Here is a 25,538-nt window from a genome sequence, read left to right on the forward strand (position 1 = left end):
GGCTCTTTCAGAACTTCAGGGAGTTTGCCATGGTCTCGTTTCCTTATGATCTTCCCACAAGCTTCCCAACAAATGGCTTTTGGAACTAATTTAAGTCCAGCCATCTTGGGATTCATCACCCACGTTGGCACCATGCAGTAACTTTATTCCTTTCTCTAATAGGTACTTATTTGACAAGTTCATATATGAGAACTGTATTTATAATCTTTACTGCTTTTTCTCAACCTTCCCACTCCTCATGTGTTATCCCCAGCCCATTTACTTTTAAATTCATAGTCCCAAGGATGGAGAAATGGCTCAGTGGTTAAGAGCATCTTTTTGTTCATGGAGACACTGCGGTTTTAATTCCCATAACCCTCAGGGTGGCTCACAATCATCTGTAACTCTAGTTCCAGGGAATCTGACATCCTCTTTTGATCCACTTGGGCACCAGGCATTCACATAGTACACAGGCAGACATGCAAGAAAAACACTATACACGTAAAATAAAATAAATAAAATAATCTAGTTTAAAAGTTAAAACAACAAAAAATATACAACAGCTACGAACTTTGTCTCTGTAACACCCAGGGAAGGAGTTACAGAGACAATGTTCGTAGCTGTGATGAAAGGATGGACCATTTAGAGACTGCCGTATCCAGGGATCCATCCCATAAGCAGCTTCTAAACGCTGACACCATTGCATACACTAGCAAGATTTTGCTGAAAGGACCCAAATATAGCTGTCTCTTGTGAGACGATGCCGGGGCCTAGCAAACACAGGAGTGGATGTTCACAGTCAGCTATTGGATGTATCACAGGGCTCCCAATGGAGAAGCTAGAGAAAGTACCCAAGGAGCTAAAGGGATCTGCAACCCTATTGTTGGAACAACACGATGTACTAACCAGAACCCCGGAGCTCTTGTCTCTAGCTGCATATGTATCGAAAGATGGCCTAGTTGGCCATCACTGGAAATAGAGGCCCATTGGACTTGCAAACTTTATATGCCCCAATATAGGGGAATGCCAGGGCCAAAAGAATGGGAATGGGTGGGTAGGGAAGTGGGGGGCGCTATGGGGGGCTCTTGGGATAGCATTGGAAATGAAACTGAGGAAAATATGTAATAAAATTATTAAAAATTAACAAAAAAAGAAAGAAAAAAATATACAACAACCCCTTAAAACACATCAGACAACAAATAATCTAACTTAATTGGAAAAGCAGTTGAACACTTCACTGAAGAACACAAATCAAAAATAAGTACAGGGAAAGATATTCAGCACCCTATGCCTAGAGGTATTGTAGCTTTGGCTCTGTGTTCCATGTGTATCATAGAAGGCAGAGAAGAGCGAGGCTAGTCTATACTCAGCACTCTGACCTGTAAACATTCTGTATCTAATTCTTGGTAGCCTGACACTCCTTGAAAAAGAAATGTCCTTCTGACCCAGACTGGCTTCCAGGGTGGGGAGTGAGCTCAAGACAGACAATCTTCACGTGGGCCCACTTTGATGGCCTGGATCAGGAGTGAGTCCAAAATGACTAAGAGTATAGCCCCACAGAACCCAGACAGGGAGCTGACCTGGGATGACCACCAGTCTGGTGCTGTTCTGACCTGGGGGAGCAGACTATGCCTGAGGTGAAACCAGAGGAGTAGATCTGGTCCTGCAGATCTAAGCTACAGGGTCTCCATGACACAAGGTAACAGCATTATGTGGGGAAGGTAGGGGGAGGTCCCAGTGAGAATCCAAGTTAATTTTGTGGTAGAAGACAGAAGCTTGAGGGGACATGCGATATTTAGAAAGTGTATAAATATAACCAACAGACAGTGACCACCCTCTGGCATTGGTTCACCTTGCCACTCTCTTTGCTGGTCTTTGTTGAATTTTGCTGACCCTGGTCTTCACTGACAATGCTCTGGCACTGGTTTGCTTTGCCATCTTTACTGATCATCACTCGTCATGACTGAGTAGAGAGAAATGCACCAAAGAACTTATTGTGATATTTTGGTGTCTTCTTGCTACTTCTTGCCACTTCCTCGGACTTGGGCAGATTTGCAGAGCCTTGAGGTTTCTTCTGAATCAAACTGCCATTGCTGATTCACAAATGGTGCTTGACAGTGCATCAAGCTGCCACTACTGATTTGTGTAAACTGAACTGCTGATATCCTGACAACAACAATTGGAATCACATCAAAGAACTATTTCTAAAGAGGTCTACACCGTACTTTGCCCTATTAACCTTTCCTATACACTAGCTCTGATGAAGAATGAACTAGAAGGGAGGTCAAAGTGTTTCAGAACCCATATAAAGTAGGCTTTGAAAAATCTAAGCCTACAATACAGAGACAATGGTTATCCATCTTTTCTTGCTTAACCAGTAAGGACAGGTAGTTACTTTTGAAAAAAAAAAAAAACCTCATTGCTTTTAAAAGGATACCTTTTCCCATGACTGACATTTCTTAATCACATTTATAAAGTAAGTGGTTTACATGACAATAGATTCCCTGTTTTCACTCTAGGTTTTTTTTTACAGTGCATCTTCAATTTACATTTTTATTAGTGAATATTTATTTATGTATTTAAAGGAATTCACTATGATATTTCAGCGTATGAATGTGGACTTTGATCATATCTATTCCCTCTACTTCTTTCTTATTTATCTTTTCATATCCAAGAAAATCCCTTTTTACTTAAAATCATCACTATTAAATTTATAATATATTTTCTAAACTTTAAAAAAATATTTATTCATTTACATGAGTGCTCTGTCTGCATGTATACCTGCTGCCAGAAGAGGGCATCAGATCCCTTTCATCCGTGGTGATGAACCACCATGTATTTGCTGAGAATTGAACTCAGGACCTCTGGAAGAACAGCCAGTGGCATCTCAATAGCCTATAATATATTTCTAATTAAGTACTATTTTAAATAACATTATTAGATATTTTCTTTGTGGGACCACACATCCATAAAATCTTTTCAGGCAAGCATTAAGTATGCAAAATATTAAGAATATCTAAGGTATTGGCTTTATATTATTAAATTTCTGGATTCATCATTGTTTCTACCATGCATAAAATTCATAGCCTATTTTCAAACAGTGTTTTCTCTACAAGGATATGTGATGGGACAGACACAAGAACAACAAATAATATCATAACAAATCTGTTGAGAGCATAAGTAAAGAGAAAAATAACATTGTGTGCATTATGTGATAAAATAGAAAAAAGCAGATCTTTTCTTACTGTTTCCATAAAAATAATTTTATTGGAAATCCAAAAATCCATTTGGAAAATATTCTAACAAATCCTCCTTAGATGAGGGAAACTCTTTCATTTTTATCAATTTTTTAAAAAATTGATGCATGAGTTCCATATTTATGTACTTTCTATTTTTGTGTCTCTCAACTCAAATCCATGACCTCTTTTTCTTTAACTATTCTTGCTACATGGTACAAGATTGTATATGCTAGGAAACTCTAATCATAACTCTTGACAATATGGTTTTCTAGACAAGATCTGAATGATGACAACCCAGGTTGCTGTGGCAGCATGGTCAGGAGAACTCTCACAAGAGCAGTACAAGAAATGTTGGAGGCAATTAATGACTACTAAAGAGGAAAACTGAGTGTTCTCTATGGATGAACCCTGTAATGGGATATCTAATACCAGGTGGTCAGTCAGCCCATAAAACATTTTCATATGGAAACACTAAATGGACTCACCCATTTGTATGTATACATCTATTTGGTTTTTTATATATAAAATGTTAACTAAAAAAGGAAATTCCTTTTTGAAAAGAAATAAGCTTTCCTAGGGCCAACCACGCAGGTGTGAGGCCTTGTTCTAAGAACTGTACATGTGGAAACGTCATTGGAGGTGGGTTACATTTAAGTGTTACAAAGAAGAACAAGACAGAACAAGACAAGTCCCTTGTTCAAGCCGGGATTGCTCTCTTGTCAGCCCTGAATGTCAGCCCAGAATTCTGGCTGAAATATGCTATGCTCTTGGAAATATGCTATGATAGCAGTCTTTATCTCCAAGGGTTTGTATGCCAACAATAGCAGAGGATTCCAAATCAGTCAGTTTATGGTGATAATAGATAAAATTCGTTTTTGATGGTCCAACACATTCTGAGAATAAAGACATTAATTGGGCAATTTGGGAAATCTGCTTTCCATGAACTAGGTACCTCCCTCCCTCCCTCCCTCCCTCCCTCCCTCCCTCCCTCCCTCCCTCCCTCCCTCCATTCCTTTCTCCCTCCCCTGAAAAAGGGCTGAATGGGCATCATTTATGTTTTTAGCTATTTATCCGTATTTCAGAACTTACTCGGCCATACTCTAGGATCTTTAAACCTCGTTTTCTCTACTATATTGCCAATATTTAATTTTCTCTCATGTATAAACAAATTCCCTTCTTCCTAGGACCTAAACAACTGTGCATTTGACACATCTGGAATTCTTTATAACCTTGGAATACAAAGGTCATCTTGATGGCGACACAGACCTCCTCCACTGAAAAAACTGAAGCTCACTGTGTTGTGTGCTCATTGCAAACGCAAGTTGGACTGTCTTTCTACCCGAAATGATGACTTTAGTCTTTCCTGTATTGCATGTAGGTAGGAGAAAGGGGCCTTCCATGTCTTTAATCCCCGTTGCTGCCGGGGGCACAAAGGACTCTGGGTGAGGCAGCTGTGCTGCATTATATTTGAACAGCAAAGGCTTCTGGGTGAGGCAGTTGGTGTGCATTATATTCGAGCGCAAAGGCTTCTGGGTAAGGCAGTTAACAAACTTTGCCGTTGCTCCTGCACAAAAGCCTCTAGTTGAAGCCGTTGGTGGGCAGTGCTGCTGCCTGTTTTTGGAGGACTCCTTTGGACCCCGGGGCTGTAAGCTCAAGGGGGTTGTCGTTTCAAATGAAAAGTAGGTAAATGTAGTAAATGTCTAAAATTTTAGCCGTCTAAAAGTTTAGACATTTAACTAAAGTATCTGATATCTACCTAATACAAATATTTACTGCAGAACATTACTGTTTTTTTCACCTTTATATGAGCTTCTTGGCTACAAGCATTGGTTTCTTAAACCAGGTGTAGTACAGAGTACAGCACCGTTTAATATCCTTACTTGATTTGTAAAGTAGTTAAGAGCATAGCCTGCCCATTACATTTTTGTACATATCTGAAGCAGGTTACTCCATGATTTTAAAGACACCTTTTTTATAATGGAAGGATATGACAGCAATTGATAGTGGAATGGTTTCAGAGGAGGGAGGGAAGTAAGATTTCCAGGAATACTATAACAAACTTGAGTTAAGGTAAATTATTTATTTATTTATTTATTTATTTATTTATTTTCGAGACAGGGTTTCTCTGTGTAGCCCTGGCTGTCCTGGAAGTCACTTTGTAGACCAGTCTGGCCTCGAACTCTGAAATCTGCCTGCCTCTGCCTCCCTTTTATTTATTTATTTATTTATTTATTTATTTATTTATTTATTTATTTATTTATTTTTGAGACAGGGTTTCTCTGTGTAGCCCTGGCTGTCCTGGAACTCACTTTGTAGACCAGGCTGGCCTGGAACTCTGAAATCTGCCTGCCTCTGCCTCCCAAGTGCTGGGATTAAAGGCGTGTGCCACCACTGTCCAGCTAAGGTAAATTTATTGCCTCACACACTGGTGTCTAGGCGTGTAAAAGCAAGGTTTTGTCCAGGCTGGGCGCTCTGGAAGGTCTAAGTATGTTAGCTTCAGATGTTGGTTTGCAATACTAGGTGTCTCTTGGCTTTTGGCTCACCATCACTACACTGTCTGCCTGTCTTTCCCTTAAACTATGTGCTTTACTTTGTAAATGAAATCCACGGGATTAGAGCCCACTCTAATCTCATGAATTCAACTTGGTTACATCTTGAAAGATTCTTAGTATGGTTGAATCTAAACTGTGACCCCATAGACTTGTGTTTTAAATTCTTGGTTGGTCTTCTCTCAAGCTTTGCTTTTTGGGGAGAATTTGGAAGTTTCTGGACAATGGAAGGTGGGTCTTACTGGTTTTGACCCATGAAAATATCTTATAGATTCTCTCTGCTTCTTTGACCCCTGCAATGTGTGTGAACAGTGCTGTGTCCTACACTCTGCTGCCATTATGACCTTGTGCTCAAGCTCACAGGGCCAAGCAAATATAAACACTGGTACAGTCTGTCAAAATAATTAAGTCATCTCTTACGTTACTTTTATCAGAAATTTGTCACAACTATGCAAAATAACTAATACACCCTTAGTTCTAACATTGTTGCCTTAACAGGTTCTGTAGTTAGAACTTAACACATAATTTTAGGAGCAAGGAATTCAATCTACTGAAACATACAATCATAATAGCAGTTGCCATAAAAATTACCTTTGACCCAAGGAGCACCTCAGTTGGTAAAATGCTCTTGGTTGTGAGAATGAAGACCTTATTCTTGATACCCTGTACCTATGTAGACTAGGTAAGTAGTTTTGCTGATTATCCTGGCCCTGGGGAGAGAGAGGCCATCTTCCCTGGAGCTCACTGGCTTGCCAGTCTAGCTAAGTTGGTGATTCCCAGGTGGCAGTGAGAGAGTCTGCCACAAAGGACAGGGTAGAAAATCACAGGGTGAGTGGCTGCTGAAGAGTTTGCTATTTGGTATCTGTGCATGCACATGCCTGCCCGCCCCCCGTACCCCCCCTCCAATATCTTCATTTTAACTGTTTTTATATCCTGTTCACTTTTCTTTGTTTTCTTTATTTTGGGGGGGTTGGGTTTAGGAAAGGGTTTATTCAGCTTACACTTACACATTACTGTTCATTACACAAGGAAATCAGGATAGGGACTCACACAGGTTAGTAACGTGGAGGCAGGAGTGGATGCAGAGCCATGGAGGAATGTTGCTTTCTGGCTTGCTTCCCCTGCTTTGCTTGCCTATTTTTTTCCTTCAGTCTCAAATCTATGGTGTTTTTATTTCAAATACAATTTCTGTTTGTTTGTTTTTTTTTTTTCTATCTTGTGAGGACTGTTTTTTTTTTTTTACCATTTTTTCTTTTTTATGAGATATTTTCTTCATTTATATTTCAAATGCTGTTCCTCCTATAGGGTTGACCATTTTTTAAGATACACCTAACATCCAGTCCATCATCTTGGACAATTAAATAGAACACTCTGTTATTTATCCTAACATAAAAGACTTATAAATCTATATGTTATGTCCTGATTTTGCTTGTGTACTATCTGAGAACTATATTCTCAAATACGTTTTCTCAGTGTTAAATAGCCTGGGTTGGCTATGAGACTGTAAGTAGTCTTTCTTTCTTTCTTTTTTTGTTTGTTTTTTTTTTTTTGTTTTTCCAGACAGGGTTTCTCTGTGTAGCCCTGGCTGTCCTGGAACTCACTCTGTAGACCAGGATGGCCTCGAACTCAGAAATCCGCTGCCTCTGCCTCCCGAGTGCTGGGATTAAAGGTGAGCGCCACCACGCCCAGCAAAAAGTAGTCTTTCAACACCATCAGAATCTGAGCAACATCATCTGAAAATATGGAAAGCCTAACTCAGCTTCCAGAACTGAGACAGGTTGTAGAGTCAGCTGCCTACCTATGCAGCTGCAGTCAGTGAGGAAGTTGGAGCATCAGTCTTCAGCCTTCTACCCAGGGTCATCTGACCATCCTTTGAAAAACAGGAATTATTAAGGACTACCTTATTGTGTCTCAGCAGAACTAAGCTGTCCTAACCTGTAAACTGTGTCCTTTCAAGAATGGTATAGATCTGCAGGAATGATAGGCAATTTCTGCCAAGTGGTCCTAGCCACAATGTACTACGTCACCTGGAGGTAGAGATGCTCAATTTCTTCTTTGAGCCCCAAAGGGGGACATCTAGGAGCAGATATGTCTCAACAACAAAAAAATAAATAACATTAAATGTCACATTCTGTGGATTTCTGATGTGTTTGAAAACCAACTATCTATATAAATCTGGACTGTTGTCCGTTAACTACGCTCAGCTAGTTCTAATTAAGTTGTGTGAAAACACCCTAACAATAAACTCAGAACCCTGAATTTGCTATTTGGCCCTTAACTCGCAGGCTTAAACATCTCAGATCAGTTTGTAATGACATTACAGAAGGGCTGGGTCCAAGCCTTGTACTTTTAAATTTTTTGTATCAATAGAAGAAATTTATACCAATGCTAACCTTGATTCTGTAATAACATAAATTCTATACCAAAATAAGAAATTATGACTTCAATTTAGTAACGATTTTAAAGATTTCTACCAAATGCAATTATTATTACACAATCAATTGTAGCTATTTTTCCCTGTTTTAATTATGACCATTTCCACATTCCCCAGGAAGACAACTAGAATAACCACCTCTAGACCCCCAAGTCCAGAAAACTGGGGCAAAGACTCTTCATAACTTCTTCAAGTTGAATATGGGTGATGGGATGTATTTGAAGTGGGGAAGTGTAGGGAAAATGGGGGAATTGGTTGGCCTTAAAAAGGCCACACCAATGATTGTTTTAGGGTCTGGTGTCTGTATCCTGACTGGATCTGGCTAAAAGTCCAAGCGATCAGAAGTTGAAAGCAGGTCAGTTCAGCATCCCTGCTGATGAGAGTCACTAAGGCTGTATATTGTGTAGTATACAAATCTCAAAACAAAGTTTTAGTATTATCAAGATCTCTTTTTGTTTGACTCTCTGGAATCTCGTCCTTCAGGGATCTCCCGTCATCACATCTGATCCGTATAATTCTGGAAGGTGTACACACACTATTCACCGTATCTAAAACACTAAGGCAAACCCTTCCTCCCCAGTCAGCAGATCCTTGGGCCAGTGACCAGAAAACTCTTCATTTTGACCTCTCTCCCAGAAGACTAGTATAACCACAAAATTCAAAATCACATCCATTGGAAATTAAAACAATCTAAAACAAATGAAGTAAACTGAAATATTGTATGTGCCTATTCTTAGGCTTTTCCTATTTTGCCATGCCAGGAAATTAACCTAAAATTCCCATGGAGTCCACATTCAAAGAATGAGTTATCCTGCAGGACTTCAAATCTTCTCAAACAATTGTCTTCACACAATTTCCCTGCTATCCTAAAAACATTTTGCTTAGTGTAAAAACCTATTCTCAGGCCTTTTTCCTAATCTTTCTTGTCAGGATAATCAACCCAAAATTCCAGTGGAGCCCATGTTCAAAGAATATGAGTTAATTATCCTGCAGACCTTATTTTATCACCTTTAAAACAATTGATTCACACTTCCATCTGCCCCTGCTTATAGGCAGGGAGCTTGTCAAACCAGGATTTTAACCAAAATTCCCATGGATCCCACATTAGAAAGAATATGAGTGTCCTGTAAGTATTAGAGTATATTATACCATTTTAAAGCAATTAATTCAATTTTTCACTAGTATCTGCCTATAAGAAGCAAGTAAAGTAGTTTTTACTGGTTAAGCTCTCTGCCTAGAGCAGCCATCCTGTTATACTATCTAACAGCTGTGCTCTCTTCCTGAGCCACAGACTTATGTAGTCTGTTAGTCTATGGCTTTTTATTGGGGAGTTGACTTCATTGATGTTAAGAGATATAGAGCAAAAGTGATTGTTGCTTCCTGTTATTTTTGATGTTATTTTTCTGTTTGTGTGCCTACCTTCTTTTAGGTTTATTGAAAGATTATTACTTACTTGCTTTGTCTAGTTCCTTCCTTGAGGTGGCATTTTCCATCTATTTTCCTTTGTAGGGTTGGATTTCAGATAAGATATTGTGTAAATTTGGTTTTGTAATGGAATATCTTGGTTTCTCCATGTATGGTAATTGAGTGTTTTCCTGGGTATAGTAGGCATCTAGCATTTATGTGCTCTTAATTTCTGTATGACATCTTCCCAGGATCTTTGAGCTATCATAGTCTCTGGTGAGAAGTCTGGTGTAATTCTTATAGGTCTGCCTTCATATGTTAGTTGACCTTTTCCCTTACTGCTTTTAATATTCTCTCTTTGTTTCGTGCATTTGGTATTTTGATTATTATGTGATGGGAGGAATTTCTTTTCTGGTCCAAACTATTTGGAATTCTGTAGGCATCTTGTATGTTCCTGGGCATTTCTTTGGGTTAGGGAAGTTTTCTTCTATAATTTTATTGAAGATATTTCCTGGCCCTTAAGTTGGGAATCTTCAATTTTTTCTATACCTATTATCCTTAGGTTTGGTCTTCTCATTGTGTCCTGGATTTCCTGGATGGTTTGTGATAGGAGCTTTTTGCATTTTGCATTTTCTCTGACAGTTGTGTCCATGTTTTCTATGGTATCTTCTGCCCCCGAGATTCTCTCTTCACATTATGTGCATTACATCTCTGGATTCTGATTCTCTTCTGGCTCCTTCATTGACCTTTGGTCCATGGCAAGGCAAATGTCTCTTGAGGGCACGCATCTTGGTGTGGTTGTGTCCAGGGAGAAAACACAAGCATAGCTTCACCTCTTGTAAGAAGAGGAGTGGGAAACTGTCATTGAGAGGTTATTGGGTCCCTATATCTAACCAATGGGAGGGAAGTGTCCCTCGGCAAAAGTTTCCAAAGTTTGGTAACAGAGCTCAGCCTTTGTTCACTGAAGGAGAGAAAGATCTCGTGAAATAGGATTGGCATGAATGCTAGGTGTGGATCTCTTTTGGATTCTGGGTAGTGGAGCCAAGCAAGTGCTCCCTTTAAGGAGTAATTTGTTCTTTTTATGATTGTTTGTCATTGAAGATGATAGGGTACCCCCACAGAAATGACTGATGCTCCACAAGGATAACAAGTGCTGAACTATTGAAATGAGTAAGCATGTCTATTGCAGGGCAAGAGTGTCCAGAGCACTCCCATTATTAGCATTGTTGATTTCATGGCCTTAATAGCATGACAGGCCTTTTCTCCTGTCATGGTCACCTCGTATAGAAGGCAGAACAAATATTTACCACCACATGTACATATCTAGGATTACCAAAAACTAGGTAATGGGTGATAACATTGTCAGATTGCATTGGGTGTAGACTTCTAGGATTAACTTCTTATAACCAAGGGGCCCCAATGGTTCAAGGGGTGTGAACATTGCACTACATCTCGTGAAATGTGTATATTGTGATATGGGCAATTTGGGCAAGAGATTATGTAAATTCTGAGGGGAAAGGTGAAATTGTTGGTGTAACATTCTAGCTTGTTCTAACAATTCCATCCACAGCCATATCATGGCATCAGGTCTCTCATTTCTTTTTGTTAATTTGTCGGCAATATAGAATGTGATCGTATATGAGAGATGAATCAGAGGTGTGCCCTGTTCTTGAAATACTCCTGGATAGGGTCATGCTGCAGTTGAACCAGGTGTTAACTATGGGGGACCAGATGACCAGTGATTGGTACCGATTGTTTCATGCCTGTTAAGTGAGTATTTAAGTTTTAAGATTATTTTTTCATAGTGATGAAGGTGTCCCTGATTGATCTTGACTTGCTGGCATAAAAATGTCAGTTTTCCAAAGACTACAGCATCCTATCTGTTTCTTTGAATGCAAACTGAAACCTCACTGATTCCTTGATAGTACTTCTACCAATGTGTCTACTTGGTATCCACCCTGGATATTGAGCCATCTAAGAACCCTAAATCTTGTTAAACTTGAGTAGATATTCAAGGTTCTAAACACTTGACCTTTGAGGACAACTGATGTTTCTAGTGCAGTAGATCCTGCATCCCTGTACTCACTAAAACTGGAATAGTGGGGCGGCGGTGGCGCACGCCTTTAATCCCAGCACTTGGGAGGCAGAGGCAGGTGGATTTCTGAGTTCCAGGAAAGCCAGGGCTACAGAGAAACCCTGTCTCAAAAAACCAAATGCTCTCACCATGGAAAGAGCTTTTCATTTGCAAGATAGACATGCTGACTAAGTCCAGTGTCAGTAGATTTACATAGGTATAATTTAGTATAACTCAGCAGGTTTGTAAACACACTAAAAGTTTATTGTAATAAGTCAATACTCTATGTATTCAGAGTTGTTTATGTCCTATATTTTTTTGTCCAGGTTCCTGGGTATCACATACTTGGTAAACACTCTGCCTAAGAAATTAAACTCTCAGTTCTCTGTGGACATTCCCAATGGCTAATCTTCACTTGAACATACAATACCTAAAATAAGAAATGGGTCAGCTTTGAATATCTCGGACTTTTTGACAGTTCGTCTCCGTCTTTCACTTCTGTAGGTAATGGTTGTTGTCATTGCTTTAGAGGGGACCCAGTATAAAGAGTCCTTTTCACCTCACACACCATGTCTCTCAGTTATCTATGTCTTGTACGTCTGGCTCTTTCAGATGACAGTATTTCTTGAGACATCTTACTGGATAAGTAGTGCCCATGCCTAAGAGACTGAGGGGGCAGTGACACCAATTGACTCTCCTTGCACCATATCCTCAGTGGTGGAGGTAGGGGCTTGAGAAGCCCGTTGCCATGGTCACTAGACGCCTACCAGGAGAGGGAAGAACCATCGAGAGTGAGGATGTTCTCTAAATTCCACATATAGTCTTCTCCAACAACAAAGGGTCAGGGTAAGTTGATGGGTGACCTGGGATCAGAACATGGTTTTCTTCTCTTGGTGTTCCCAGTCCATCTGGCTGATGGAATTTTCTGTGTTCTCCTAGCTCTGGCCCTACTTCTCTGCCAATCAGCAGGAGCCTCTTCCACCAAGGAGACCTGAAAACAAGAGGTTTTGGTAAGACTAACAAGTGTATTAAATCATGCCTTCCCCATGGCTTAAGCAAGGGAGCATCATCTGTGTGTCCCTATGGCATCCAGTGTGTTAAGGATTGAAGGATATTTCCTGGACCAAGTAGATGAAGCTGGCCTCAGGCTTTGTGCCTTGTTGAGTGTGGTCCCAGGAGTTCTTTGGTAACTTCAACACAGGGTCTTATAGGCAGCAAAGGCACCAGACATTCTCAGCCTGCTGCATGGGGAGAGAAAACTGTATAAACAGCAACATCCTTGCAGGATATCAGAAAGAAAACAGCATGGGTCTTTGTGTGAGATACATAAGAAAGGCAGGGTATACAGGAGAGTGGGACTAGAGAGGGGTATAATTCTGGCCCCTTAAGTCCCTGAGTTTTTGTAGGTGGTGGAAGGTGGCAGGTAACCATAAACCACCCAATGGAAAGCCCTCACTGTCAGACCAGAGGATCTCTGTTGTTTTTCCATCCACAGGTTCTTATTCATGATCATGTTTGGAACCAGATCCAGATCCAGATCTGAATTCAACTGTCAAGCACTCGAGACTTCTCCTTGACTCCACACAGAGGGCAGGTGGTGCACCTCATCTTTCATGTGGTCAGATGTCCTAGGACAAAATGTTCACCATGGCATGGCAAATGGCTCTGATGACGCAGTAGAAGAGGTGGTTAGTGTTTTCAAATGAGCATGGAGACAAGAGAAAACTAATTTGGAATGACACCTAAGGGCACATGAAATATGCAAGTACTTTGTTTAGAATGGAGGTTCTCTCCACTTCAAGGAAAATTCACTAGCATCAACTGTACATAAGTACATCTCAAAGTGTGTGTGTGTGTGTGTGTGCTTCAGATATTGAGAAGAGTGCATCCAGATGATGCAGGTTTCAAAGCAACAAGCAAACTCAACAATAATAGTTACAGTGCTGGGGTGAGTTGTGAAGGTGTCTGAATCTTTGTGGGTTAGGAGCAAGCTGTCCAGGAAGTCAGGATGGTTTTGAGAGCTGCACCAAAAGCAATGGACTCACCTGTTCCTGTCCACTCTCCCTTCCCTTATGGGCACAATATGGACACTCCCTGCACTCTCATTGCTCTGTTTCTGACTCCAGCTGGTCAGCTGTCATCATCTCGGACACAATCACAAGGAGTTCAGGAACTCTGGGGTATTGCTCTGCTTCCATTATCCACTGTATCTTCTAATGGCTCATGGGTACATTTGGAGACAGGCAGCTGACGATCTTGCCATGCCTGGAAGTTCCTTTAAGACCTGTCTTCCTGATGATGACCTGCATGCAGTGGTACCTCATTCCAGGATTTCTGAGTTACATGGAGCTCCTCACTTGGCTGGAACATTTGTAACACTACCAGCCATCATGAAACAACCTAGAGCAAAGAGAGGGGCGTCATGGGATCAGAAATGTCTCCTAGAATCCTTGCTCAGTCCTCATGCCCCAGAAGACCTGAGAGGGCTATCACGCCCCAACACACACACTGCTCCTGTGCAGATAGAGGAATAGTTTGCCTTTACTTACAACCTGTGATGTAGATATGGCTTCCCACAGGGGCCAAGCCCTGGGAATTCCTACATGATTCTCTCCTGAGCCTGTCTTCATCCTCAACAGGCTGCTATCTACTCTCTGATTCCATCTTCCAGGAAGTGCAATGCCTCCAAGTATACTTGAAACAGATACAAGAAAGGGGTTTTCAGTACAAACTTGCAGGACTTATGGCTGGCTCTGCTAGCCCTGTGATGGCATGGGCTCTCAGGCTGATTCCTCCTGAGTGCTCCACTGATCCCTTCACCCACCCTCCCTCAGCATCCTGGCACAGCCTCCAGACACAATCCTCTCCTCTCTATATGCAGTAAATGTACTCAGGAAGGCTACTGTTGGATTGGACTTGTGGTGAAATTATATATTATCACCATCCACTAAAATGTGTATTTTTATAACATCTTTATTTCAAAGCATGTCATGTAATCCAGGAAACAGTTCAATGTGCTAAAATATTTGCTGCTAAGCCTGGAGACCCTAATCCATTCCCCAGGACAGACATGGTGTAAAGAAAGCACTGAGTTCTGCAAGTTAACCTCCTTGCACAGACCATTGATAACTATTTTTCCTTTAAAGTGAGGGATATCTCTTTCTTAAAGATCCTAGATGGAAAAGTGCACAGTAGCCTGTGCTCGTGCCTCTCACCATGGAATCCCGCACTGCCTTTTTAACTCCTATCAAGGATTTTGTTGTTAGCTACACATGCTGTCTTTTGGATTGGCAAACAGCAACATAAAATCAGTGGTCTTTTATAACCCAGTTCTTCAGGGTATTCCAGAGCTGCCTTGTAGATGTGACCTGGGATGCAGTCTGAAACCTGTCAGGAATGTGTCCCTTGGGCGTATTTGGGAAAGACAGGCTTGACCCTACTCATATAGTGGGACCTTCAGACTGGGACTCCTGCTAGAAAATGGAGAAAATCTATCCTGTGACATCATGTTGTCCTTGGAACCAGTGGTAGTCACATTGTGGAGTTGTCCCATGAAGTCCTACTGAGGTGATGTTTGTGAAAGAGATGTGTTGTCCTTTTTTAAATTATATATTTTCTTTATTTACATTTCAAATATTATCCCCTTTCCTCGTTTTGCCTCTGAAAATCCCCTATCCACTCCCCTCTACCACTGCTCCCCAAGTTATCCACTCCCATTCCCAGTCCTGGTATTCCCCTATAGTTAGGCATAGAACCTTCACAGGACCTTCCATTGATGTCCGACTAGGCTGGGCTATATATAGTGCTAGAACCACAAGTTCCATCATGTGTTTTCTTCATCGATGGTTTAGTTCCAAGGAGCTCTTGGGGTACTGGTTAGTTCATATTGTTGTTCCTCCTATGGGGCTTCAGACCCCTTCAGCTCCTTGGGTACTTTCTCTAGCTCCTTCATTGGGGACCCTGTGCTCTGTCCAATGGATGACTGTGAACATCCACTTCTGTATTTACCAGGCACTGGCATAGGCCCTCAGGAGACAGCTATATCAGGCTCCTCTCAGTAGGCTCTTGTTGGCATCTGCCATAGTTTCTGGGTTTGGTGTTTGTTTATGGGATGGATCCCCTAGTGGGGCAGTCTCTGGGTGATCATTCCTTCAGTCTCTGCTCCAAACTTTGTCTTTGTAACTCCTTACATGGGTACTTTGACCCCCTTCTAAGAAGGATTCTGATCTTCTGGACTAATATCCGCTTATCAGTGTGTGCATATCATGTGAGTTCTCTTGTGATTGGGTTACCTCACTCAGGATGATATCCTCCAGATCCAACCATTTGTCAAAGAATTTCATAAATAATTGTTCTTAATAGATGGGTAGTACTTTGTTGTGTAAATGTACCACATTTTCTGTATCCATTCCTCTCTTGAAGGACAGCTGGGTTCTTTCCAGGTCCTGGCTATTATAAATAAGGCTGCTATGATCATAGTGGAGCATGTGTCCTTATTACATGTTGGAACATCTTCTGGGCATATGCCCAAGAGTGGTAGTGCTGGATCTTCCAGTAGTACTATGTCATATTTTCTGAGGAACCGCCAAACTGATTTCCAGAGTAGTTGTACAAGCATGCATTCCAAACAGCAATGGAGGAGTGTTCCTCTTTCATCACGTCTTTGCCAGCATCTGCTGTCATCTGAGTTTTTGATCTTAGCCATTCTGACTGTTGTGAGGTAGAATCTCAGGGTTGTTTTGATTTGCATTTCCCTGATGATTAAAGTTGTTGATCATTTTTTTAGGTGCTTCTTGGCCATTCGGTATTCCTTACTTGAAAATTCTTTGTTTAGCTCTGTACCCCATTTTTAATAGGGTTGTTTAGTTTTCTGGAGTCTATCTTCCTGAGTTCTTCATATATATTGGATTTTAGTCCCCTACCAGATTTAGGATTAGTAAAGATCTTTTCCCAATCCCTTGGTTGCCTTTCGGTCTTATAAACAGAGTCCTTTGCCTTACAGAAACTTTGCAATTTTATGAGGTCCCATTTGTTGATTCTTGATCTTACAGCACAGGCCATTGGTGTTCTGTTCAGGAATTTTTTTCCCCCTGTGCACGTCATTGAGGTTTTTCCCCACTTTCTCCTCTATAAGTTTCAGTGTCTCTGGTTTTATGTGGAGTTCTCTGATCCACTTAGACTTGTAAAAGGGCATAAGAATGTATCAATTCACATTTTTCTATGTGCTAATCACCAGTTGAGGCAGCAACTTTTGTTGAAGATGATGCTATCTTCTTTCCACTCAATGGTTTTTGCTCCTTTGTCAAAGACTAAGAGTCCATAGGTGTGTGAGTTCATTTCTGGGTCTTCAATTATATTTCACTGATCTACCTGTCTGTCACTGTTCCAGGTCCATGCTGATTTTATCACAATAGCTCTGTAGTACAGCTTGAGGTTGGGGATGGTGATTCCACCAGAGGTTCTTTTAGTGTTGAGAATAGTTTTTGCTATCCTAGTATTTTTGTTATTCCAGATGAATTTGCAAATTGCCCTTTCTAACTCTGTGAAGAATTTAGTTGGAGTTTTGATGGGGATTGCATTGAATCTTTTGATTGCTTTTGGCAAGATAGCCATTTTGACTATATTAATCCTGCCAATCTATGAGCATGGGTGATCTTTCCATCTTCTGAGATCTTTGATTTCTTTCTTCAGAGACTTGAAGTTCTTATCATACAGATCTTTCACTTCCTTAGTTAGAATCACACCAAGTTTTTTTATATTATTTGTGAATATTTTGAAGGGTGTTGCTTCCCTAATTTCTTTCTCAGCCTCTTCATCTTTTGTGTAGAGAAAGGCCACTGACTTGTTTGAGTTAATTTTATATCCTGCTTACTTCACTGAAGTTGTTTATCAGGTTTAGGATTACTCTGGTGGAATTTTTGGAGTCACTTATATATACTATCATATCATCTGCAAATAGTGATGTTTTGACTTCTTTCTTTCTGATTTGTATGCCTTTGATCTCTCTCTCTCTCTCTTTTTATTGTGTAATTACTTTCCAGAATGCTCCTTGACCAAGGGTCTTTAAGAATTTATAATGTTCATATTAAGCCTTCGTCAAAGGTGTTGGACCTTAGGTCCTGACACAGGCCTATTATAAATCCATTCTTCAGGGATTTCAATACCCACCTTTTAAAGGGTGCCCTGGGTAAAGACTTAAACCAATTGTGAAGGTGTCTCTATGGCATATGTGAAGCAGACCTACTCCACTCTGTTTCTGGTACAGCGGGAATGTAACCCATGATATACTTCCTGGAGATTGGAGGTGATCTATCCTAAGAGATCATGTAGTCCTTTAAATCAGAGGAAGCTGTGCAGGAGGACCCTCTGAAGTGAGGTTTTTGGAAGCGATGAGTTGATCTTTCCACTGGATAAATTGGTGCCCTTACACTGGGTTTCCTCAGCAGAGGCAAAGATGAGTCAAAACACTTTTTATATCGTTATAGCCAATTTAGGACACACCTATGGATGACTGGCTAGAATAGATTTTCAGTGATGAATTCTCAGGAGACACTCGGCACAGCTTTCATCTGAGGCTCACTGCTCTCTGTCTCCATCTCAGCACCCCCAAGATGCTGCTCATAAAGATAATCTTGTAGACCAGCTGGGAATAGATTCTGGGAATGGGAGTTGTCTTCTTGTTCAAGCCTTTCAGGGTTGGTGGCAAATTGTACCACATTCAGCTCTTTTTTTCCATTCTAAGGAATTTCAGTTTGACTTGCCCTATGAAGGTGGGAAGAGTAGGTGAACTAGATCCCATCCTTATAGCCATTGGTTGTTTCATGGTTGGCCCAATAAGTTTCAAGAGTTGATCCCACTGTCTGGGCTCAGGTTTTATTATTGAGTTGTGTTCCTAGGGTTATTGTTGCCTCAGCATCAAAATATGTTGTCATCACATGGTCAAATTTCTCCTCTAGTAAAATTACTTTCATCTTTCATTGCTTATATCTCATGATAACCTTGATCATGATTACGAGTGATATGGGGTCGCTGTCTGTGTTACCTTTAAAGGAACTATGACAAACTAGATGCTCATGACTTAACCATTCAAAGCTCACAGTGGAGAGACCCCTTGAAAGTTGCTAGCTTTTGAACCATGATAATATTTTTGCCTATTTTGCAATCACATTTCCTTTGCCTTCCACTATAATATTTCCTGGCTTTCATCCCTGAGGACAATACACTTCTGCTGACACTACTGGGGGGGACATACCCTTTGCTTTAATAGCCAATGTGATTCTTCCTCAGGTAGGTAGCCAATCTCCACAATTCTGCCCACCAATTCTCCCCACACCTTATATTGCAGAATCATATAACAGTTTTTTAATATAATGTGCAAATGGTTAATAATATGAGGGAGGTATAGAGTTTTGCACTTTCAATTCTTGATTTGATGATGGTTTTCTTTATCCCTTCTGATACAATTTCAACTGCTACCATTGTCTGGTTAAGGAGATAGCTAGTCAATTATATTTGCCTAAATGCTCTTTAGCCAAGGATCTTTAATGTTTTATAATTTTCAGATAAAGCCTCTTCATCAAATGGGCTTGGCCTTAGGACCTGACACAGGCCTTTTTAACCCCACCCTCTAGGGTCTTTCAGAACCTTCTTTTAAAGTGGATCCTGGGCACAGTGGGACAGAAACCACAAAGGTGTCACTGGGGCATATTTGGGGAGGATAGGCTTGACTGTTTTTCTTGTACAAGGGAACCCTAACAATATGTCTACTTTGTGGAGAAAGGAAGTGATCTATCCTGTGAGGTCATGTTGTTCTTGAAGCAGTGGTCTTCATGACATTGAGTTACTCCCTGAGATGCTTATAGGGTGAAGAGAAGAGCTGTTCTTTTCACTGGGTATGTTGGTGCCCTTAGACTGAGCTTCCTCCACAGAGGCGTGATGACATGAAACACCCTGTAAGGACACTTGGCTCTGTGAATTGATAGAGTGAGCTTTGGACACATCCCTGGATGATGGCTGGGGGAGATTTCCAGTGATGAATCCTCTGAAGACACTCTGGTACAGCTTATGTCTGAGGGTCAATGTTCTCTATCCTGCTAGGTGTTTCTCATAATGGGAGCCATCTGGACAAGCTGAGGGGCAGATTCTATGAATGGGAGGTCTCTTCTTTTTTAAGCAGTAAGGGTGGTTGACATACTGTCCCTCATTCTACTCTTGTTCACATTCTAAGGATTTTCAGGTTGATTTGGCCAAATGAAGTTGGGAAGGGTAGGTACACTAGATCCCTGCCTTTTGCTGTTTGGTGTTTCATGGTTGGCCCTGTATGTTTCAAGGTTTGAACACCCTAGCTGGGCTTCAGGGCTTTTTTTTTATTGAGTTTTCTTCCCGGGGTTATTGTTGCCTGAGCATCAAGTATGTTGCCATCATATTGTCAAAATTTTTCTCCTGTAAACATTCCTTTCTATCTTGTTGCTTATATCTCATGACACCCATGATGACATTACAATGGGTTTAGGGTGGCTATAGAAGGTCTCCCTACAGAAACTGGGAGAACTTCCTTTGTTATGCTTCAGCATTTGAAAGCTTAAAATGCCATGGAGTGGCAGTGATCATGTCATAAAGTTTGTTGAGAACTTGAATATTATATGTATCTTGCTGCCAAGTTCTTCTGCTTTAGTTTTTCACACTTAATTTTCTGTAAAGCTAAGCATTCTGTAGATGTAAAGTAGAGCACACACCCTGACTCCAGACATGAATTTCATGGCTATCATATCGTTTACCTTCGAAGAGTTCTGAGGCTCAGTCAGAGAGAGTCCCATTAAAAGTGGAAGGCTTCTAACCCATGATAGTCTTCTGGCACAATATGTAATTGATAAGTTTTATATTTCCTTTGCATTTTGCTACAATATTTCTAGGCTTTACTGTCAAGTAGGCAAACATTTCTAGTTTTAATACTGGAGGGCACATACATTTGCTTAAATAGCCTATGGGATCCTTTGTCACATAGGTAGCCAAACTCCAAAATTGTGTCCAACAACTCTCCTCCCAAATTGTGTTCCAAAACCATATAAATGTTTTTTGGTAATGTGCAAAACATTAATAATATGAGTGTGTTGCAGCATTAATCAGGGTATTATCTCTCCCTTTTGGAAGAATTTTACCTGCTACAATAAGCCTGCACGGGATGATATGTTAGCTTTAATTCCGTGGATGCTCCTTGGTCAAGTCTTAATCTTTTATAATGGACAGGTCAAGCCTCCTCATCAAAAACATTGGCTCTTAAGACCTGACAGAGGCCTTTTAGAACCCCATTCTTTAGGGTCTTCAATACCCTCCTTTTAAAGGGGGCCCTAAATGGGGTCTGACACCGCCCACAAAGGTGTGACTGGGGCATACATGGGGAGGACAGGCTTGGATCACTTTCTTTTCTGTGGGACCCTCACACTGGGCCTCCTTGCTGGAAAATGGAGGTCATCTATCCTGTGATGCTGTGTTGTTCTTTGAAACAGTTGTAGTCACATTGTGGAGTTGTTTGGTAAGGGCCTCCTGGGGGGCACTTTGTGCAGAAATTAGTTGACTTTTAATTGGATATGTTAGTGCACTTATACTAAGCTTCCTCACAAAGGAATGGAGAGATAAAACACTCAGTGAGGACACCTTGTTTTTGAATCTCAGAACTAGCCTTGGACATATCCATAGATGAATGCTGGGTAAAGTCCCAGTGCTGAATGCTCTGAAGTCTCTCTGGTAGAGCTCTCATAGGAAGTGTCACTGCTCTCTGTCTCCTCCACTGCGTTGCTCATGAAGTGAGTGAGCCTAGAGGATAAGCCGGGGAAATTTTTGCCAATGGGAGTTTCTCCTCTTTTTCAAGCAGTCAGTGGTGGGTGGCATACTCTGCCTCATTATACTCCTTTTGCCTTCTCCAGATTTTCAGTATGATTGGGCAAACTGAAGGTAGGAAGGGTAGGCACATTAGATCCCCTCCTGATAGCCTTTTGTTGGTTCATGCTTGGTCCTATGTGTTTCAAGAATTGATCCCCATGCCCAGGCTTAGGGTTTTTATTTGGCTATACCAGAGTTGTCTTCCCAGGGTGATTGTTGCCTCAACCTCAGATATGTTTCCATCATCAAACTTTTCTCCTGTAAAATTCCCTTTCTCTCTCCCCGCTTACATCCCACGAGAACCATGATAACCATTCCAGTGTGGTCTTTGTGGCTGTCTGTATTCTATCTAAAAGAATTGCTACAACCTTAATTGTCATAGTTTAGGCATTCAAAGCTCACAATGTCATGTACTGTTAGCGTTTGTTCAGGGTATACAGTTCACAAATTGACAATCATTTCACAAATTTCTGGAAACAGCTTGAATTTTACAGAGTACTTTCCACAAAAATCTCTTGCTTCATGTCTTTATAGTTATTTTCCCTGGAAAGGAAGGCTTCCTTTCCTCATAATAAAGTATAACTCCTAAGGTCTACATATCAATAGTGTGGCCATTACACCCTACGACTTCAAAGAGTTTTGCAGCACAGTACAGGAGGCTCCCATCGAAAGTTACTAGCTTCTGACCCCAGATAAATTTTTTTTGCATAATCTGTAATCAGTAAATTTTTATATTTCTTTGGCTTACACTAAAATATTTCTGAGCTTTAGACCCTTGTGGACAATATATTTTGGTGACAATATTGGAGGGCACATACCATTTGCTTAAATAGCCTATGGAATTCTTCCTCTGGTAGGTAGCCAAACTCCACAACTCTCCTCCCACCTTGAATTCTAGAAAAACACAAGTGATTTGTGAATGATATAGAAATGATTAATAACATAGTGGAGTTTCATGATTTAAATTTCTGGTTTGGTGAGGGTGTTCTTTTTCCCTTGTGATAGAATTTTAACTGCTACTACAGTCTGCATGAGGAAATGGCTAGTTCATTCCCTGAGTGCTCCTTGACCAAGTCTTTAAGATTTGTTCATCTTCAGTTGAAGCCTCTTCATCAAAGGTGTTAGATCTTAGGTACTGACACAGGTCTTTTACAAGCCCATTTTCAGGGTCTTCCAGGCCCATGTTTTAAAGGGATCCCTTGGTATAGTCTGTGACCAATCATGAAGGTGTCACTGAAGCATATGTGGGGAAGACAGGCTTGAATCACTTCTACAGGGGGAAACGTTACCTTAGGCCTCATTGCAGGAGAATGAAGACGATCTATCCTGTGAGGTGGTGTTGTTGTTTTTTGAACCAGTCATATTCATGTCATGGTGGTTGACACCTGAGTTTATCCTGAGATAAGGTTTGTGGAAGAGATTAATGATCTTTTCACTGAGTATGCTGGTGCCCTTTCACTGAGCTTCCTCCACACAGGCATGATGACATGAATCACCTGATGAGGACACTGGCTCTTTGAATAGTTAGAGCCAGCTTTGGACACATCCATGGATGAGTGGCTGGAGGAGATTTCCAGGTTTTTATTCTCAGAAGATACTCTGGTCCACCTTTCATCTGAGGCTCATTGCTTTCTGTCTTCCACATGTGCTGTTCATGAAGTGAGCCTTATGGGTAAACTTGGGGTAGATTCTGTGAATGGGAGTTGTCTTCTTGTTCAAGTAGTTCAGAGTAGGTGGCATAGGCTACATCATTGTACTCTTGTTTCCTTCTCACAATTTTAGGTTTTTTTCCTTTTTTAATATTTTCATTAGGTATTTTCCTCATTTACATTTCCAATGCTATCCCAAAAGTCCCCCTTATCCTCCCCTCACTCCCCTAACAACCCACTCCCACTTTTTGGTCCTTGTGTTCCCCTGTACTGGGGCATATAAAGTTTGCATGACCAATGGGCCTCTCTTTCCAATGATGGCCGACTAGGCCATCTTTTGATACATGTGCAGCTAGAAACAAGACCTCCGGGGTAATGGTTAGTTCATATTGTTGTTTCACCTATAGGGGTGCAGATCCCTTTAGCTCCTTGGGTACTTTCTCTAGCTCCTCCATTGGGGGCCCTGTGATCCATCCAATAGCTGACTGTGAGCATCCACTTCTGTGTTTGCTAGACCCTGGCATAGTCTCACAAGAGACAGCTATATCAGGGTCCTTTAGGCAAAATCTTGCTAGTGTATGCAATGGTGTCAGCGTTTGGAAGCTGATTATGGGATGGATCCCTGGATATGGCAGTCTCTAGATGGTCCATCCTTTCATCTCTGTTCCAAACTGTATCTCTGTAACTTCTTCCATGGGTGTTTTGTTCCCAATTCCAAGAAGGGGCAAAGTGTCCACACTTTGGTCTTCTTTCTTCTTGAGTTTCATGTGTTTCACAAATTGTATCTTATATCTTGGGTATCCTAAGTTTCTGGGCTAATATCCACTTATTAGTGAGTACATATTGTGTGAGTTATTTTGTGATTGGGTTACCTCACTCAGGATGATGCCCTCCAGATCCAACCATTTGCCTAGGAATTTCATAAATTCATTCTTTTTAATAGCTCAGTAGCAAACTGAAGGTAAGGAGGGGTAGGTAGGTACAGTCAATCCCCTCATCATAGCTGTTTCTTGTTTCACACTTAGCCCTGTATATTTTAAGGTTTGATCCCAATTCCTGGGACTAGGTTTGGTTTGGTGTGTGAGTGTGTGTGTGAGTGTGTGTGTTTGTGTGTGTGTGTGTGTTTTCCTCCTCAGTTTCCTGTTACCTCAGCATCAAATCTAAAGCCATCACATGGTCAAACTAATTCTCTAGTAAACTTTATCTCTTATTGCTTATATACCATGATACCAGTACTGAATATTACAGTGGAGTCTGTGTGGCTGTTGATATTTTCTATAATGAAACTGAGATACCTTTCATTTTCATGTTTTAGCCATTCTAAAATCTCACAATGTCTTGCAATATTGGTCTTATTTCAGGGTTTACACGTCAGCAATCACGTCACAAATATCAAGTGTCAGCTTGATTTTTACAGAAGTACTTTCCTGCTAAGGTCGTTTGTAGTGTTTCACAGTTATTTTCCTGGAAATGGAGGCATCCTGTTGACAGATGGTAGAGCACAACCCCCAAGGTCCAGAGATACATTGCAAAGCCATCATACTCTTTACCTTTACTGGGCATAGTAAGTGAGGTTCCTAAAGAATGTCTAGCCCGTGAGAGTCTTTTTGCCCAGTCTGAAATTGATAAGTTTTATATTTCCTTTGCCAGCAACTAAAATATTTCTGCATTTTAATTCTCTGTGGGAAATATATTTTGGTGACAATACTGTTCGACACATACATAATATGCTTAAAAGGCCTGTGGGATTCTTGCTCAAAGTTAGGTAGCCAAACTCCACAATTCTGCTTAATAATTCTCCGCCCACCTAGTGTTCCACAATCATATAAATGATTTTGTCTATAGTGTGAAAAAATGTAGGAATATGGGGGTAGTTTAGAGTTTTTATAATTTCAATTTCTGGTTTGATGAGGGTGATCTTTCTCCCTTTTGATACACTTTTACCTGCTAACATAGTCTTCATGAGGAGATGGCTAGTCAGTTTTACTACCCCAAATGATCCTTGGCGAAGGAGCTTTAAGATTCTTTCAGTGTTCAGTGAAAGCATCTTCAACGAAAGGGTTAGACCTTAGGACCTGACTCACTTGCCATCTCTTCTACTTTGTTGATAGGAGTGCTCAGTGTCTACACCAACTAATGATGTGAGATAAAAGTGAATTCAAATGGGTCTAGGAGAAACATTTATAGGTATAAATACTTGCAGTTAAAAAAAAGTGTTTCAAATAATCTATTGATGCATGTGAAGTTCATAGAAATACATGATCAAAATTATACATGCAAAGCACAAGCAGTTATGTATACAAAGGTCTCACTCTGTTCAAGTCCAAGCAG

General features: G+C 40.8%; 1 long non-coding RNA gene and 1 other non-coding gene across 3 annotated transcripts; both read left to right on the forward strand.

Annotated features, from left to right (window-relative positions):
* Nucleotides 1–1,265: 1,265 nt before the first annotated feature.
* LOC147005768 (small nucleolar RNA SNORA17) lies at nucleotides 1,266–1,398 on the forward strand. Its single transcript, XR_015046590.1, has one exon. It is a non-coding gene; the product is annotated as a small nucleolar RNA SNORA17 (small nucleolar RNA).
* Nucleotides 1,399–4,783: 3,385 nt separating this feature from the next.
* LOC147005769 (uncharacterized) lies at nucleotides 4,784–14,819 on the forward strand. Of its 2 annotated transcripts, none has more exons than XR_015044800.1 (5): nucleotides 4,784–4,897; nucleotides 12,006–12,183; nucleotides 12,292–12,525; nucleotides 12,619–12,689; nucleotides 13,175–14,819. It is a non-coding gene; the product is annotated as an uncharacterized LOC147005769 (long non-coding RNA). The 2 variants fall into 2 exon arrangements; XR_015044801.1 differs by having other exon boundaries at nucleotides 12,006–12,179.
* The last annotated feature ends 10,719 nt before the right edge of the window (nucleotides 14,820–25,538 follow it).

This window comes from Mus caroli, unplaced genomic scaffold (assembly GCF_978045245.1).
Source record: "Mus caroli unplaced genomic scaffold, Mus_caroli_1 scaffold_2, whole genome shotgun sequence".
Classification (NCBI taxonomy): Eukaryota; Metazoa; Chordata; class Mammalia; order Rodentia; family Muridae; genus Mus; species Mus caroli.